The 16498-nt window shown below is 38.9% G+C and overlaps 1 protein-coding gene across 3 annotated transcripts in view; it reads right to left on the bottom strand.

The window, feature by feature from the left end:
• Window positions 1–16498, bottom strand: part of tshz1 (teashirt zinc finger homeobox 1) — a 171506-nt gene that overhangs the window by 126305 nt on the left and 28703 nt on the right. The window contains exon 2 of one of the 3 annotated variants that reach the window (XM_044171552.1): window positions 13631–14381. The exons of the other annotated variants lie outside the window; for them this stretch is intronic. The gene's annotated coding sequence lies outside the window, so the exon portion shown is untranslated. The remainder of the gene's footprint in view (window positions 1–13630; window positions 14382–16498) is intronic. 3 annotated transcript variants of the gene reach the window in all.

Genomic DNA, 16498 nt, shown 5'->3' with positions numbered 1-16498 from the left:
ACAAACCGTGTTTCAAAATGATCAAAATACAAAACTAATGATAGAAAAAGTGAAGGGTGATAGAAACAGAGAGCTGAGCAACTTGTTTTTGTTATGCTGCTCCGATGCTGAATGTTAGTGAAGTCAACTTTTGAACCAGACACTGCTACGACCTCCTCTACTGGCGTCCTGTGTGATTGACTTATCGGATGACAGAGCTGTCAGCCATCATGCAGGAGAGACGCTCCTTCTGAAATGACTGAGCCATTTGTAACCAATTAGCCTAAATGCAATTTTACAATAAATCAAACAACCCCCCCCTGTAATTTATGTTCAATTGAGCCTTTAAAAAGACCATTATCTACTGAAATTTCCATGATCACAAAACTAGATGCAAAGAATGCCACATCCTTAAGAGCAAAATAGAGATTGTGAATTACAATATATCCAACTGTTCACTCACCCTCATTTTCTAAAACGGACCACTCAGTGTAAACACTATGATGTGCAAGTAACATATTCTAAAGTTTATGGTTTAGCATGTATGACAGTTTAAACATCCTCCTTTCAAAGCTTATTTCCTTTATGAATATGATCCAATAGTGGACAGCAAAGAAACAGTCCAGCATACCTGTCTGTTTGAGCTGCCCTCAACAACCCACTGTAATTCAGACACAGATATAGACTGACATACAGTCATACAGAACCATCATAAGCTTTTAAAACAGAATGTTTAATATGCAAACGATTCAAATATTCAAATGAGTTGCAACAAAGGCCGCATATCAATCAGAAGTAGCTCTCTTACCACAGTGCCCACAAAGAATGTAAAAGACATTAACTGACAATAATTTATTCTCTCTTATCTCATTACCCTTTATATGATTTCTGTGTTTACAACAAACTTCTTTAATCATGTCCAACATCTCATTCTTTTATTATGTTTTAACAAGCATTAATTAACGGCTGACACAGCGAATCACATTTAATAATGCATGGATAATATTTTTTTCTGGAACATATGGTGTACTTTATTAATATTCACCATCAATTGTCACATTCTGTCTGACAGGCCCTTTCAGAAATAGGCCATTTTGATGTGAGTGCAGATATGAGCAAAGTTATGAGTGAGTTGTTTGCAGTCACTGACTGAGAGACTCATTTAACGCCTACCAGGAGGAAGACACAGCACTTTCAGAAAGGCAAGGGTGAGGAAGTGTAGGACAAAAAAAAAAAAAATAGTGTGTTATAAATGGTCTGTGATATGCATTTATAACTTTCAGTGTTCACTACACATAGCGACTTTAGGTGAGCCTACGCGCTGCAAATCAATTCAAACTAATCTCATTTTATTAAGGAAATTACTTCAGTGCTTTGTAATATTTAGTATTATTATAACACAATTTTAGCACTAAATATACTATTACAGATTTTTAAAACCCCACCATCATCCCACCCATTCCCTTAACATCTGCAACTTTACAACTTTCAAAGGGTCAACACAGTGCAGTGGTGCATTTGTGTTTGTTAATCCCTGAAATCTGTTTCATTTCCTGAGACACATTTCCTGGCACCTTGAAAGCCTGAGCTTTGAAAAATGTTGATTTGAGTGAATGTTTCCACAAAGCATTATGTGGACAATAGCAATTTTGTTCCAAGACGGAAAGAAGTTCGACATGTATATAATGCAGGGAAAAGTAAGAGTGCTGGTTAGAGAGAGGGTTGGATGCGGACTTTGATGCAGGAGATCCAGTTTCATGTTTGAGATATGTTGGCTAAACATTGGTCTTCTGTTTGTTATAATTCACCCATCATACTGATTCTGTTTCAAAAAGGAATACATTGCATTACAGAAGCCAACGATTTACAGGTTAAAAACAAAGAACACACACACTCAACAAAATGAAGAATGGAGGCTTGAGCCTGATATCTTTGGATAAAGAGAGTAAGGAACCACAAAGGTCAGCAAAGACTCAAATTATATTATTTAAGCTCTAGCAAGGTAAAGTACATACAACTGCATAAAATCCCATTTAAACAGTACTTCGTGGTACAACACTGAAAATAAGTTTGTCACTTCCACTCCTTGAAACCAGTGAGCCAAATGTATCATTTTCACATCATGTCACTTTGCTGACATCATAATTATTATAAAGAGAGTTTAGTTGTTTCTATTTTTACCAAGTTGTGCACTGGGATCGCCTTGCCAGTTGAGCTCCTCATCCTGGAAATATGTCTCAACAATGACAACTACATTTTAGCTCTCGTTCCTCCTCATCTTCAAATTAAATTTACACTGTCTACTTTGATATGTGCAGAGTGAGTGTTTACATCCCTGTGGACTGTGAGAAAAATAAATAAACCAAAACTATCATATCTGCAAACAACCATCAACAAATCTGACATATTTACCATAACAGCTGTTTTGAACTTTGGTCTAAATGAAACACATCCATAAAATAAGTGTTTGTTCTGCACAGTCCTTTGAAGTTGGATTTGTTTTTGCTCTTTAATGATTTCTTTCTTCTGATGATGATGGAAGCCGTGCTGACACCTTCTTTTGCTTCATCAAGTTCCGCTGCACAATTACATGAATTTACTTTCAATAAATTACCATCCTTGCATACATCAGTCAAATCATCCAGCTGAGGCATTCGCAAACAATATGCATTATTAATTTCATTGTCAGTGTTTATTTGGTTAACTTGTAACCGACTTGGACAGCCCATTGCCTTGATGATGCATTTAAAAGCATCAGGGTCGGCTTTTTAAAAGGAAATCAGGGGATGACATGCTTCCACACACCACTTCACTCCCTGCTGAGGCCACAGAGGGAAAAAGACTGAACTCCAGTGAAAGACCAATCAAAAACTCAAAAGATGCATCAGGAGCTGCCAAAGCCAAAACAACAGAATCAGGAAGATCATCCACATCACAGCGATTCTCAGTGAGTGGTTGTTAACACTGATTGAGTAGATTTCAATTTAACAAGTTTCGCCTGCCTGCAATAGTTAATTGAATGAATATATTGTATTAAAAAAAAAACAACATGAGCAAACAAAGAAGTTAATGGAGCAAAGAGTTCAAGCAATTTCAAGCAAGTCAGTCATCCCTTCATATGAGGAAGAGGAGAGCTAAAAGCTCTTCTTCCAAACAGCTAACATCATATGCTTAACTTTATATACTATCAGTGTGTGGAAGTTTCGCTATGAATACTGTATAGGAACATGGAAATATTAACAGTGAAAGGTCAGTGAGAAGTTAGGACACAGAAAGAACGATGCATCCCAAATAGACATGTCTGCTAATGGCAGGAAAAACACAGCTAGTGAAGACAAATCAGAGCGAAGAAGCACATTCCAAAAGTGCCTTGTTGCAGCCATCCATTTAGCCCAGAGGGCACCTGGAGGGTGCTGCAATGGCAGCTCTCATCTGCCATCAAACTATCATCCCAGATGACAGCTCTTAGGTACACTCCCAGCTAAATTCTAAACTCTTGCACCAGCTTACGCTGAACAAAAAAAAAGAGGAGAAGAGAAAAGGGGAGGGGTGCACATATTGCAAACATTTCAGATAATTATGCACTGCAGCAGTCATTAAATTACCAAAAGGCGAGGGACAAGCTGAAGTTCTGGTAATCAAAGTGACATGTAAAATTTTCATCATGTTGAAAGAACAAAAATTTGCTGTACTGTATGGAGAAAAAAAAACATCACCAAGGATAATAAAAAGTGGTGAATTGTAAAACATTTCTGTTAAAGTCAACTTGTTTATACAGTATATTAGAGTGACTTTTTAACTACACAAGAACAGGTGGAAAAGATTGTTTGCAAATTATTTTAATTCATCATAATTTCAAATGAATACAAATGTCTGATAATAACTTCAAATACAAGTCCACAATCAGCACATCATTAAGGCGTTTCAGATAAATAAATGCATGCCAGAACTACAAACAGAAGACTGAGAACACAGAAAACCGTAGTTCACTTTAAAGAATGGTTCTGAGTCACATTAAATGCAATAAATTGAAGCTGAGTCATTCTTAAACTCAGTGGCTTTTCCTCTTCTTTCCAGAGTCATGTTTTATGTCATGGCATCAATGCATGATCCTAGAGTGGATGAGTGCCTGGCGCCAAGAGAGATGCATCGAGAGAGCTGGGACTCTGGGATTTCTGCTTTATCTGCCAGGCCTAATGATGGCATCCACCTGCTGTTTTATGGTCACAGCTGGAGCAGTGTAGCTCCCATTTCGCCCAAAGCGAACAATCTCTCTTTCTCCATCTCTCTTTGCCTTATTCCTTACCCTGCCCTTCTTTATTCTATCCTTTGCTCTGGTCTTTCTCTCACATTTTCATCTCAGTCATTCACCAACCTGTTTCCAACACCCTCTTTTTTTTCTCATCGTCATCCACCTCCCTGTTCACCACCCTTCTTTCACTTTCCCTTCTCTTCTTTGTGGCTCATTGCCCTGATGTTCTTTTTATGGTCAACAGCCACAAGCTCCTCATCTGAGCTAGTCTGGCCTCATGTGTTTCAAGAGGGGATGAGTAGATGTGGGGGTGAAGGCCCACCAGGTTCCCATACAGCCAAACACCCGAACAATATGTCACACAGCTGCCTGATGACCTCGACCATTCAACCTTGCAGGGCTCTGACTGTGCATCTCCATCCTGAGGGTAGTTGCAACATGAAAGCAATACATCTTTTTCATACTGAAAAATACTCCTACTTTGTTATCACATGATTCCCATTTACGTCCATGACAAAGTCAGCAACCGATACAGACTGCCATTGGGCATGTCTTGCAATTTTAGCCACTTTTCTGTTTTTGAAAAATATTCCACATAGCCATATTCTTCTATCAAAACAAGCAACTGTGGTAATATTATATTTTCTAGAAAATTTTAACAGGCATTTTTCCTGCATTTTTTGCATGCACTTGTGGATGATGTAACATAAGAATACAGTTGGAACAAGCCAACATTGTTGGTCGTCCCCAGCACATGTGGTGATTGTTTTGATTTAAAGCTGCACTGATCAATATGAACAATGGATCAAAACATTAGGTGCATGTGAAAGGAGTTGTTCATAGTGATGTACCCATAGAGAATTTGTGTCTTTCAGCTCATTGTTTTGGTTTTGTGGATCACAACTTTACCGTTTTGATTCAGTCTCACTGCTCTCTTCATCCTCGTTTGCACTCGCAGCAGACAGCTGTTTTTAGCAAAAAAGCTTTGATAAAGTCAGTGTACACTACCTGCCTAGCACCAAACAACGGCCAGACAAAGTTAGCCACTAGCTGGTGAACATAGTGGAGCATTTAGCAACTCAAGAGTCACATATTTCCCTCAGGAGTTGGTGGAGACCAAAACAGAGCTAAAAGCAGAGTCAATATTGAACTATGCTTTTGGGGGGAGGGGGGGTACCACACATAAATGCTAACAATGCTGCATTTCTTCTGGGGGTGTACATACTGTAGGCTAACATGTTAGCCATATCGACTAAGGTCATATAATATAGCAGTGTCATGTTTACAGCTTGTTGCACTGCCCCTATGTGGCCAAAAATCATATTATGCAAATTTTAAATCATCAGGCCAATACTTGTAAACATACATGTTTGTAGTGAAACTAAGAATCTTCATCCTCCACTAAATCATGCCTTTTTGGTCAACATTTACACAGCGTCAAGATGCTACAGCCCTCCAGGCTAGTAACTGCCACTATTTAGAAGCTGGAACACAGCACGAAGATGCACCAACTCCTCCGAGTTTACCAAAATGAGACCACTGTTGTATATAGATATCACTAGCAATATGATGGTTGACATAACCACATGAGTACAGTCAGTGTTTAAGGTTGACTATTCATCAAAATTTTGATCAACGTATGGATGTTAAATAGGTAAATGAGACAGGAAAAAAAGGAAAAGCCATGACATACATTAAAGGTTCACAACTGGCATTAGATATTATGTTGTATTATGGGGGCATGTTTCCAACCACTGACTTACCACAACAAGACAGGTATATTGAACGACTGAGCGTCTCTTCCTCGAGGAACTGAGTGCCTGAGTTCTGAGTGATAACCAAATTTCTGAGCACAGTATTGTTGTAGTGTTGTTAGGCACCTTCAGTATGCTTTGCTATTCCCCAAGACAGACCCATGGAGGATACTCTCAATATCTACTTACAGAAAGAAGACAAGGGTTGTGCTTAAAGATCACTGAACAGCAAGAAATCTTTCACCAATCTTTCAGTCAAATTTCCAAACAACAAGCCTCACCTCACCTCGCTTCCCTTTTAATCCCCCGTCATGATCATCATTTTCAGCTCAATCAAGAAATCCTCAACTGACCAGATTTTAGACAGGTGATCTCCAAGGAACTTCACAGCAGGTGTTTTCTAGACAACGTCTGACTGACTTGACTGAGGAAGATTGGAGTTTGGACTAAAAATAGGAGCAACAAATCATTTCTGGGAGACAAGCTGAAATTACTCAACAGCAGTAGGGGGAAAAAATCATGATCGCAGCTCAGGCCCGTCAACAACCCAAGACGTCCTCAGAGAGAGGCACCAGCTTGACAACATGTCAATATCACTTTGAGTGCTTCTCTGCGAAAACACTGCTCTTTGGGAAATCTCATTTACTTAAACAGCTTTACACACCAAAAAGACAGTGAACATTTGACGAATGCAGGAAATAAAACTGAGCAGTTGATCTTTGAGACCGCAGGAAGACAACTGAAAAAAAACCCAACAAAAAATGTTAAGACAAGACTTCTTTGTTGATCACTGTCAATGCGTTTACTGGACCAGACGGTGTTGTCTAACTTTCAGCAGCTAACACCCGTCTGTCTGAGATCTTACGTTCGCGGGAAAAAAATTGCCCTCCTTGAGTTTAGCCCCCAGTTTGGCTGCCTCTTAAATCTGTCACTCACACGCCTCTCAGAAGCTGACAGGATGATTGAATACAAACCCATATTAACAGTGACAACTTCAGCTGCAGTTAAGCAGACCTGAGCAAACAGAGCATTGTGGTAGACAGGCAAAAAGCACAGACACAGCTCTCAGTCACTGTACAGGCATAAAGATAAAACAGAAAAGGATGAAATTTAAGAAAGACATGACTTGAGTTTATTTATATTAATGAAACATGCCTCAGATAATGGCAGCAAACACATTTTTACACACTGGTATTTGCAAAAGACGGATGGGTGGATAATGTGAACAAGGAGCCTGTTTTTATTTTGAGGAACTGCACATTAGTGAATATGCATATCGGAGCATGGTTTGCAATTTCCATATTTAGCTCCACACCCTTAGGTGGTTCTCTCAGTCTCCAGGGGCGACAGCCACTCTTGAGTGTGATTTGTCCCAGTGGCTGTTACACATGCTGAATAAACATGAGCCTAATCCTCCTTCCGCTACACTTGTAAGGGGTCAAAGTTCGTATTTACAAGAACAGCAAATCCACTTACAGTCAAAACCTGTTTTGAGAATAGCCCGTCTTACATGAACTACCTAATAGCCAGCAGAACATCCCAATTTCATCTGTATGTATGTTACATTTGCCAAAACTCACATACCTGTATAGACATATTTGCTATTGTAAGTTAGCTCTAAAGATAAGGCAGCTCTTCAGAACTACAAAATAACTGAAATAAAAACTACAATAGCCATATGTCATTTCGAATACCAGTCCGTTATGAGAAAAATAAAATAGCAAAAGCAGGTCTGAACATTCACTGGTATCATTCTGCCTATTGTTATACACAATCTAAATGACTATGAAAATTATTTGTTGAGGTGAAAAGGTTACATATAGCCACTTAAAATATAAAATTCATGAATTTAATAATTTATATGTTGACAATGTTGGATGCTTTCAACTGTTTGTTCGTCTCAATTCTGCATTCTGCATTCGCAAACAAAATGAAAATTGTAATTTGTGTCTGGACAAGTTTAAGGTAAGTGCCTCAAAAGTGCTAATGTCAAACCCTGATCTCCTCTGCAATGTATTCAGATTAATTTGGTTTGCATCATTGCTTTCTGCGGTGGAGGAGACTTGAAATGTGACTGAAATTTTTGAATAGTGTGAATAGAAGAAAACTGTGAAGCTTTATCCAGGGATGCAAACTCAGCAGGGGTGAAAAGGGTGAAAAAAAAAAAAAAAAAGAATGTTAACACCCTCTAATCAGATGTGGCCGACCCACCTCCCGTTTGAGTGGAAGTCTGAGCTCATTCAAATATATGCAGATAGAGACGCATCATTCACATGGGTCGGCTTGCCCAGCACCAACAGGTGCACTTACAAGCTTTTACTTAACAGCATAAGTAGGAGTCTCTCTCTGTGTGTTTCTCTGCAGAGCATGTGCGATTGTCAGTAGACCGCACGGGAGGGGTAGAGCGAGGGGAGATTGTCCACTAGTTAATCGATCACGGATGGCGCCGTTAACATACCTGGGCGGCCCGACCAAGTAAAGTCTGTGTGTGGGAAACATTGCTTGATCTTTTGCAACCAAACCACTTCCACTATTGAAGTAGCTCCCCTTTTAGGAACAACTCCTCCACTGTGGAGCCACTAGCAATGTTAATTTCGCTTTCAGCCATGCTTGTTGTTGCTGTACATAACGGTACGACATCATTACGTCAACAAGTCAGAATGTTGCTATTATCACGATATGAATTTTTTTTATCATATTAAAAACTATACCGGTATTATCGTGAACAATATGATACACACCCCTATGTCTCAGCCTCTCTCTCAGGCACCACACAGAAACTTTTACAAAAGGGCCATGAATGTGCTTCTGACTGTCAAAGCTCCAGTGTGTTTCCAGCATGGACACGGAGAGTCTGACACGATGGCTGGTTAGCTGTCTGTCGCTCACTCTGGTCGGTGTCTCCTTACCTTTCACTTAAAATATTAATTTACCAAAGTGCACAATATAAGGTTTTTCCTATTGGCAGGCTTTGTATATGACAGGCCTCCAATGTTGCCGCCTTGTGCTCTACTTTCTGTCACTGACTAGACGACTGACAGTGGTTCATCTATTAATCAGTTTGGTGGTCCTTGTTAGTTTGAATCCAAATGTAGGACCAGTTTGTTTATTTCTACAATAAATAAATAAATAAAACACTTTCCAATAAAACCATTTTAAAGACATGACATAATTCACTGTTTCTGTTTTTTGTGAAACATATGGCAGAAGTAGGGTAAGCAACCCTCTTAATTGTAATTTTTTATTGCTACTACCTCCATCTTCTTCTCACCAATTAGGGAATATAAAGACAGTTTGTCTTTAGACTTTCTCTCTGTATGTTCTCCATCTCCCTACTAAATCATTCAACAGCACTGTGCTTCTCATTAGCCCGCTTAGCAAAACTTCGCCAAAAATCAAATAAATCAGCATCCGGGAATAGAAATTTAAAGTCCTGCCTGCAAGCTCTTGGGAAGAGCTTTTTCCCCTCCTTCTTTCGAAAAAGACGGGTACTTAAGATTTAGAGCACTGCAGTACTGAAGGCTGGCTTAGTTTCACCCTTGGGTTCTGGTACAATGAAGAGAAACCTAAATGCTGGTGTTATGAGACAATCTGAGTGTGTCTGGTATTGGCTATTACAGCCAAGTACAGGCTCACTTAAGACACTGAAAAAGAGGTGTGATTAGGGGTGGATATGTGGGACGTCCTGGTGACACAAAGGTCTAAGACACAGACCATGCAACTGCAACGTCCCTAGTTTGAGTCCAGCTGGGGATCTTTGTTGCACGTCAGCATGTCTCTTCCCACATTTTTTGTCACAGCTCTTCTGCCTACTACCAAATTCAGCAAAACTGCCCAAAAGTACTTTAAAAAGTTGTTGAGAGATATCATGAAATTCTAGCATGAGACAATATAAATGTCTACCAGCAGAGATTTTGCCATTTAGATTATACAATGGTAGCTATCCCTTTAATATGTCTGGTTGTATTAGGCCATTGTGGACAATAAGGCGGCAACTTACGATTACTTTCATAATCAATTAATCCACCAAATAACTTTGCCATTAATCAGTTATGTGTTTGGATTCTTACTCCCAACTCCCAGGGCCCAAGTTCACATATTTAGATGTCTTGTTTTGTCTGACCAACTGTCAAATACTGCCAAGATTTTCATATTACTATCATTACTAAAAACTATGAACTAACCTGAAAACAATACAATACTGTTTTGGCATTTTTGCTTTAAAAAAAATTACTCAAATTGTTTAAGCTCTGGGGGCAACGTTGCAATAAGCAGGATTGCTTATTGTTAAAACTGGATTTCAGTTTGCATCAATGTGATGAAGTTTCCTGATTTGTCAGGTATTTCATTCAGTGCATTACGCAAAAAAGTCCATTCCTATCTGGTCATTTTATCCATAAACTGTTTAAAATATAAAATTACATGTACAATATTAAATATATATATATATATATATATATATATATATATATATATATATATATATATATATATATATATATATATATATATATATATTACATATTACAAGGATTTTTTCCTATACTGCCTATCCTATAAGTCAACTGCCCCTTTGGACAGTTTCAGACTGTACTGTATCTACACAGATCTATAACAGTCAACTGTTTGAGTTAGCAGCCATGAACAGTAGACATGTAGACTAGAAAATCGGACAGTTTAAAGCATTTTTATGTTATCGTAGAGACAAAATGTGTGGCAGCTTCTTATTGAAAGCTTTAATATGTGTGTTACTGCTAAATAATGAAGAGCTTTCCGGGCAACAGATTTCCTGTGTGAAGAGAGTCAATAAATCTTGGAACAAAAAAAAAAAAAAAAACTGCTAAAACATCACCACCAATAAAGACAGAAAGAGAGGAGAGTGATACTGCACCAGTGTCAGCAATTTCAGCTCAAACTATCATCAGTAATCTGAGCAGAACCAATCCTCATGAGAGATTTTTTAGTTTCAGTTCATGATCTCTTAAGAGTTTTATTTTTTTTTGTTTATTTCTCCCTCCCCTCCCACCCACCTCCCAGAACGACCATCGTTTGAATGCAAGCCAACATCTGACTTTGTTTGGGCTCAGTTTGTTTATGGAGGGTGATGGTTAGCCGCTGAGATGCGGGACTCACTTGGGACTGCACCAGTCAAATCTCGTCAGGCCCTGGATGACTAGATGAAACAGCCGTTCAAGGCCCATTGGCATAGGTTTGCGTTCAAAAGACAGCATGGCATGAAGCCTGGGAGACACAACCGCCCATGGGTCCATTTATAAAAAAATAAATAAAAAAGAGAGGGTGAAAAAGAGCAGGGAGGAATGGAAAAAGAAAAATATGATTTATTTAGCATGTTTACGGTTACTTGGAGAGCAGATTCATTTTAAAAACAAAAAATATATATGAAATCCCAAACCTATGAACTTTAGATTCCTGTAGAATTTGACTTCAGCACTGATCGCCTTTTCAAAAAGGCAGACTTTGACATCTTTCACCCTCATGATGAAGTTACATTTTTTTCTGTTTTTCTGTATTTAGCAAATAGTTTTACCATCAAAGAGTCAGAGAGTTTGAGGTTGGATTTCAAGGTGATAATAGAAGCTTCCTCTGATTACCACAGAGTAAATGACTCACAATCAATCACATCTGATTAGGCCTCACCAAGGAATATGACTACAAAAGTATAATTACACTATTATTAATAGTTATTACTTAACTGATTGAACATCCATGTTTTAATCTGTATTGCTGTCACATGAAATAAGGAGTGTGTATAGAGGTATCTGATGCTGAAAACAGTACAGTGAACCTAACTTTTTAACACTGGAAGGTAGGGCTGAATGATTTTCAGACAGGTAGCTAGCAAGTGTTTGGTAGTTTCAGGGTGTAAATGACAGACATGTAGTGGACAGACTTGTCGGAATCTCAGTCATAAAATTTCAAGCAATTCAATATGCTGTCATTATCCATGCATACAACATAACAGTGTTAGATAGTGCAACCTGCTAAAAATAATAAAAGTATACAATAAAGAACTGTCAAAGTTTTGTGAAAAAGAGGCATGATAAGCACATGATATCGTTGTGGAAGAAATAACTGAGCAGTAATTTCATTCAGTTTTATTTTGTCATAGAACTAAATAAAACACACTTGTTCAAAACTAGAAGTTTGTTAAGTGGTCAACTATGCAGCTGTCAATAAACATAATGCTACTTTCAATTGACATAATTATATTTTATTATTATTTAGTAATGTTAAGTTTACCACTAATGCAATATCTTAAGTGTGGGCTACACTGGTCAATTTCTCAAGAAAACTAGCCAAGTCTACTCAGAAGTTGACTTTTCTCTCTGGTTTAAAAAAAAAAGGTCAGACGGTTGGTAGGCTTGCCGCGGTAGTTGGTGTTACCGCTGTTACACAGTGATAGGGCATACACCAATAATAACTTGCCCACCACCTACACCGTTGTTTTGCTTTTTTTTTTTTTTAAATTAGAAATAAAACCCATTTAGTTTATTTTCACTTACCCCACGCCCACATTCATCAAACAAAAAAACTCTAATTTGTAAAAGTGTGTTATCCATACTTAGCTACAATTATAAAGTGTGTCTGCTCCATAAAGCAGCAGCAGTTTAGCGTATGAAATGCAATGACTTGGGTGATCCTCTGATTTTTCATCTCGCACCATCATCAGCTCAAAATTTCAATTTGTCCTATACTTTGGTTTATGACCAAATACTTGAAATAATAATAATAATAATAATATAATAATTAAAAAAAATAACATTCCCGACAGCCTCAGCTGTACTTTGTGTTTAGTGCAAATTAGCAACTGTTAGCATTCTAACACACTAAACTAAGATGGTGAATATAATAAACATTATACCGGCCTAACATTAGCATGTTAGCATCGTCACTGTGAGCATGATAGCACACTTACATTAGCATTTAGCTCAAAGCACCACTGGGCCTAAGTACAGCCTCACAGAGCCGCTAGCGTGACTCTTGTTAGGGACAAGCCCTCCTTCAATTGACAGGGCAACTTGCTGCTTACAACCATGGTAGGGGTGCCAATTTACCAAGTCATCATAATTGAGGTCTAACAGTGGGACAGGTGCAAGCACTTTTAATCCTACCATTTGACACAATTAACAGGGCTCCAGGGTGCGACTATTTTGTTTTCTATGAGCAAACAAATACAAACAAACACTAATGGGATGAAATCAACTTTTTTGTGCAAGCATCATGTGTGTGTGTGTGTGTGTGTGTGTGTGACATTTGCTAACCACATAGCTAAATCTAGAAAATAGAACAAAGAATGCCAAACATTCAACATTTAAAATGCAGAAAAGCTGTAATTACCCAAGATATATATCGAAGCTTGTGGACTCTTTCAAAAAGTTCAAAACAATAATAAATGTGTGTGAAATATTGATGCTCAGGAACAATCATCAAGAGTGTGAACTACAGACAAGAGTTCTCTGTTTTACAGATTTGTGCTTTTAAATGAATGTGTCAGCTTCAAAAGAGGTCTGACCATCTATACTTTTATATGTTTTTCAAGCAACATAAGATACCTAATAAAGTTCCAAAGAGGTCAAACATTCAGTGGCCTAACTGCAGGTGTTTCAGTTATAAAATTACAAACCTGAATCGTGATGTTTCGGCTATGGTGCGGGAGATGGGCCTAACCTCCTTCATGCCGTCATTCACAACTAACTGCAGAGAGTGGGCATAGCAGGAAAGACGTTCACCTGATGACCAGGGTAATTTCTGTGTTTTCCACTGAATTCATGTCCTCCCACAAGTGTTCATCATCTAGACACTGTCATCAGACTGCTGTTGTGGCATGTGAACTTTGAAAGCGCATTTCATATTTGCAGCATTGTCTGTGAAGATGTAACTTCTTCTGGCGGATACCATATTCCTTTGTGATCTCCTCAAAGGCAGAAGCAATTCGCTCCCCACTATGTCTGCCTGTAAAACTTCTACAGTCCTGCATTTTAGTGCATAGGAATCCTTTGATTTGTAGCACGCATGGGCAGTCACTCCAAGAAAGGAGCGTAGTCTGCGATTGGACCAGAGATCAGTTGTTAATGACACAGACGACTGGGACTCCAGCTTCTCTAAAACAGTTTCCTTGACCTTCCTTATAAACACTGGTATCCGTTCTTCTAGAGATTGGTGTGTACTCACTATTCATAATCTCAAGAAAGTGTTTAAGATGTCCATTTTCCACAAGTGACAGAGGCAGACAACACATCAAATTTTGGACAGTGGTTTCACAGATGGCTTGTTGCCTCAGCAAATGTAGGCTGTAGACCTGCACTTTCTGGGTAAAGGATGCTATAGGTGGCTGTGTCACATCTGTCTGTTGCCCCGCCTTGTACTCCAAGAACCTAAAATTCAGGGAGGAGATTTCAGTAAGATATCTGGTCTCATGAACATCAAATCACAATAAAAGAGCAATCTTAAATATAATAGTGTAACTTGATAAATGCATGCAAAATCTGTGTAACGTATTAGAACACAAATGTGTGGATCAACACAATACATACACAGCAAAGGCATAATGGCAACCACGTTTTTCAAGTTACACAAGGATATGATTGATATGGTATGATATGGCCTAACCAGTTAATTTTCTTACCACTTTCTAACACTGAAATAACAATCATCTTTAAGGTGATTAAACTTCCAGAGAAAGGGGGAATATGTGTATTTAACACCCAGTGTGGAAAAGATTGAGTGATCGAGAGAGCCGGAGAGAGAGGAGCTCAGGATATTCAAAACACACAAGCACTAGGGTTTGATAAGGTAAAAAGTTATATATTTGAGCTGCAACTGTGTATTCGAACTCAATATTAGCACTCTTAAAGTGATGTGCTGTGTGCTTATGGCCAGGCAAAGCAGCCTATTTAATATGTACAATTTTCATAGAAGTGGAGGTGCGTTAACGTTATTCGGTCTCCACTCTCTGCTGTCACATCTCTAGCTCTCTCACCCAAGTGAGGGAGCAGCACTGCGGCATGTAGCGTTTATGTCGGAGCTGACATTAGCTAATGTTGATGTAAGGTAACTTCATATACATTAGCTACATAGCTTTATGTGGCCTGCCTCGTCATTGTTTATCACCAGCAAAAACGTAACTTAGGAACAACACTTTGTCACCACATGCCCTTAGCTAACAACATCCCTCAATATGTTAACATTAACTAAATTACGTAGCTGTCTCACCTAGCTAGGTGGCAAATAGCTTAGCAGACAAACAACTGAAACTAGATGCCTGAAACATACAGTATATACACACGTAGCTAATATGTATAGCTAATATTCGCTAAATCTCTTTGGTTGAGGGGTGAAGAGATTTCCGAAGAGTTTTGGTACAGAGGCAGATTGATAACGTTAGCTAGCGAGCTTCGCTAGCGTCACTTAGACTTGGCTTACCTTTCTTTATGCTCCCTTTCTAAGTGCCAATAAAAGTTTGACGTGGTCCCAGCTGTCTCAGTGAGCGTTATATTGCAGAATTTACACACTGCTGTGTGTTTACTTTCTTCGATAGTTTTGCACATAAGCTCCTTATGGTTTACGTAGCCAAATTTTATTACCGACAATTTGGCTGACATCTCCTCCGAGACAACCAGAGCTGCTTCTCCTGTCTCCCGCATTCCCTTTCTTGGAGTGCGTGTAATAGGGGGGCAGGGAGAGGTGACAGCCGTTAACAGTAACAAATTTCAAATTAGAAATGAATCACGTTATTGGTTGCATTTAAAGCAGAAGTTTTACATCCAATCACAGTAATGATGTTAACACATAAATCAGACACTGAACAGGCAATTTAGTGATATCCCCGCAGTTGTGGTCTTGACTGGTCTTTAAATAAAATCCTGAGTCCTCTTTATCTGAGACCGAGTAAAAATGCGGTCGATTCTGAGACGAGACCTTCAAAATCTGGTCTTGAGACCAAGACCGATCTCAAGTACTACAACACTGCCATGGAGATAGTGTCCATGACATCACCTATGTGTTTCTGAAGAGCCGCTGTGAAGCTCAAAGTGGGCGGGTCCGGTGGCTCCAGCCATCGCCATCTTGGCAGTGCCTGACTCCACCTAATCTAAAAACGGGCAAAGAGGTGGAGCTGAGGTGGGCAGAATGAAGCCTGGTTGATGAAACAACCTACAGGCAAGCCACCTGAGAGGGCACCAACCTGTCACTCAAAGTAGCCTGCCCTTAATTATGCATAACTTTAAGCCTTAATATAATTTAAATGGGTGAGTTGTAAAAAACTGTTATTCTGCTGTCAAGTCGGGCATTTTAACATGGGGGTTAATGGGGATTGATTTGCTTTTGGGTCCAGCCTCAAGTGGCCATTCAAGGTACTGTAGTTTTTGGCACTTCTGCTTTGGCTTCATTTTTTAGCCCGGAGGTTGCCGCTTCGTGTGTACGCACAAGACTTTTCAGAGGAAATGTCTCTTGTGATGAAATCTAAGCTTATAATTTTTGCAGCACCGGCTCT

This window comes from Siniperca chuatsi, linkage group LG17, assembly GCF_020085105.1.
Source record: "Siniperca chuatsi isolate FFG_IHB_CAS linkage group LG17, ASM2008510v1, whole genome shotgun sequence".
Lineage (NCBI taxonomy): Eukaryota > Metazoa > Chordata > Actinopteri > Centrarchiformes > Sinipercidae > Siniperca > Siniperca chuatsi.
Note: the sequence above shows the minus strand (reverse complement) of the source record. Positions and strands in the feature narration are given on the sequence as shown.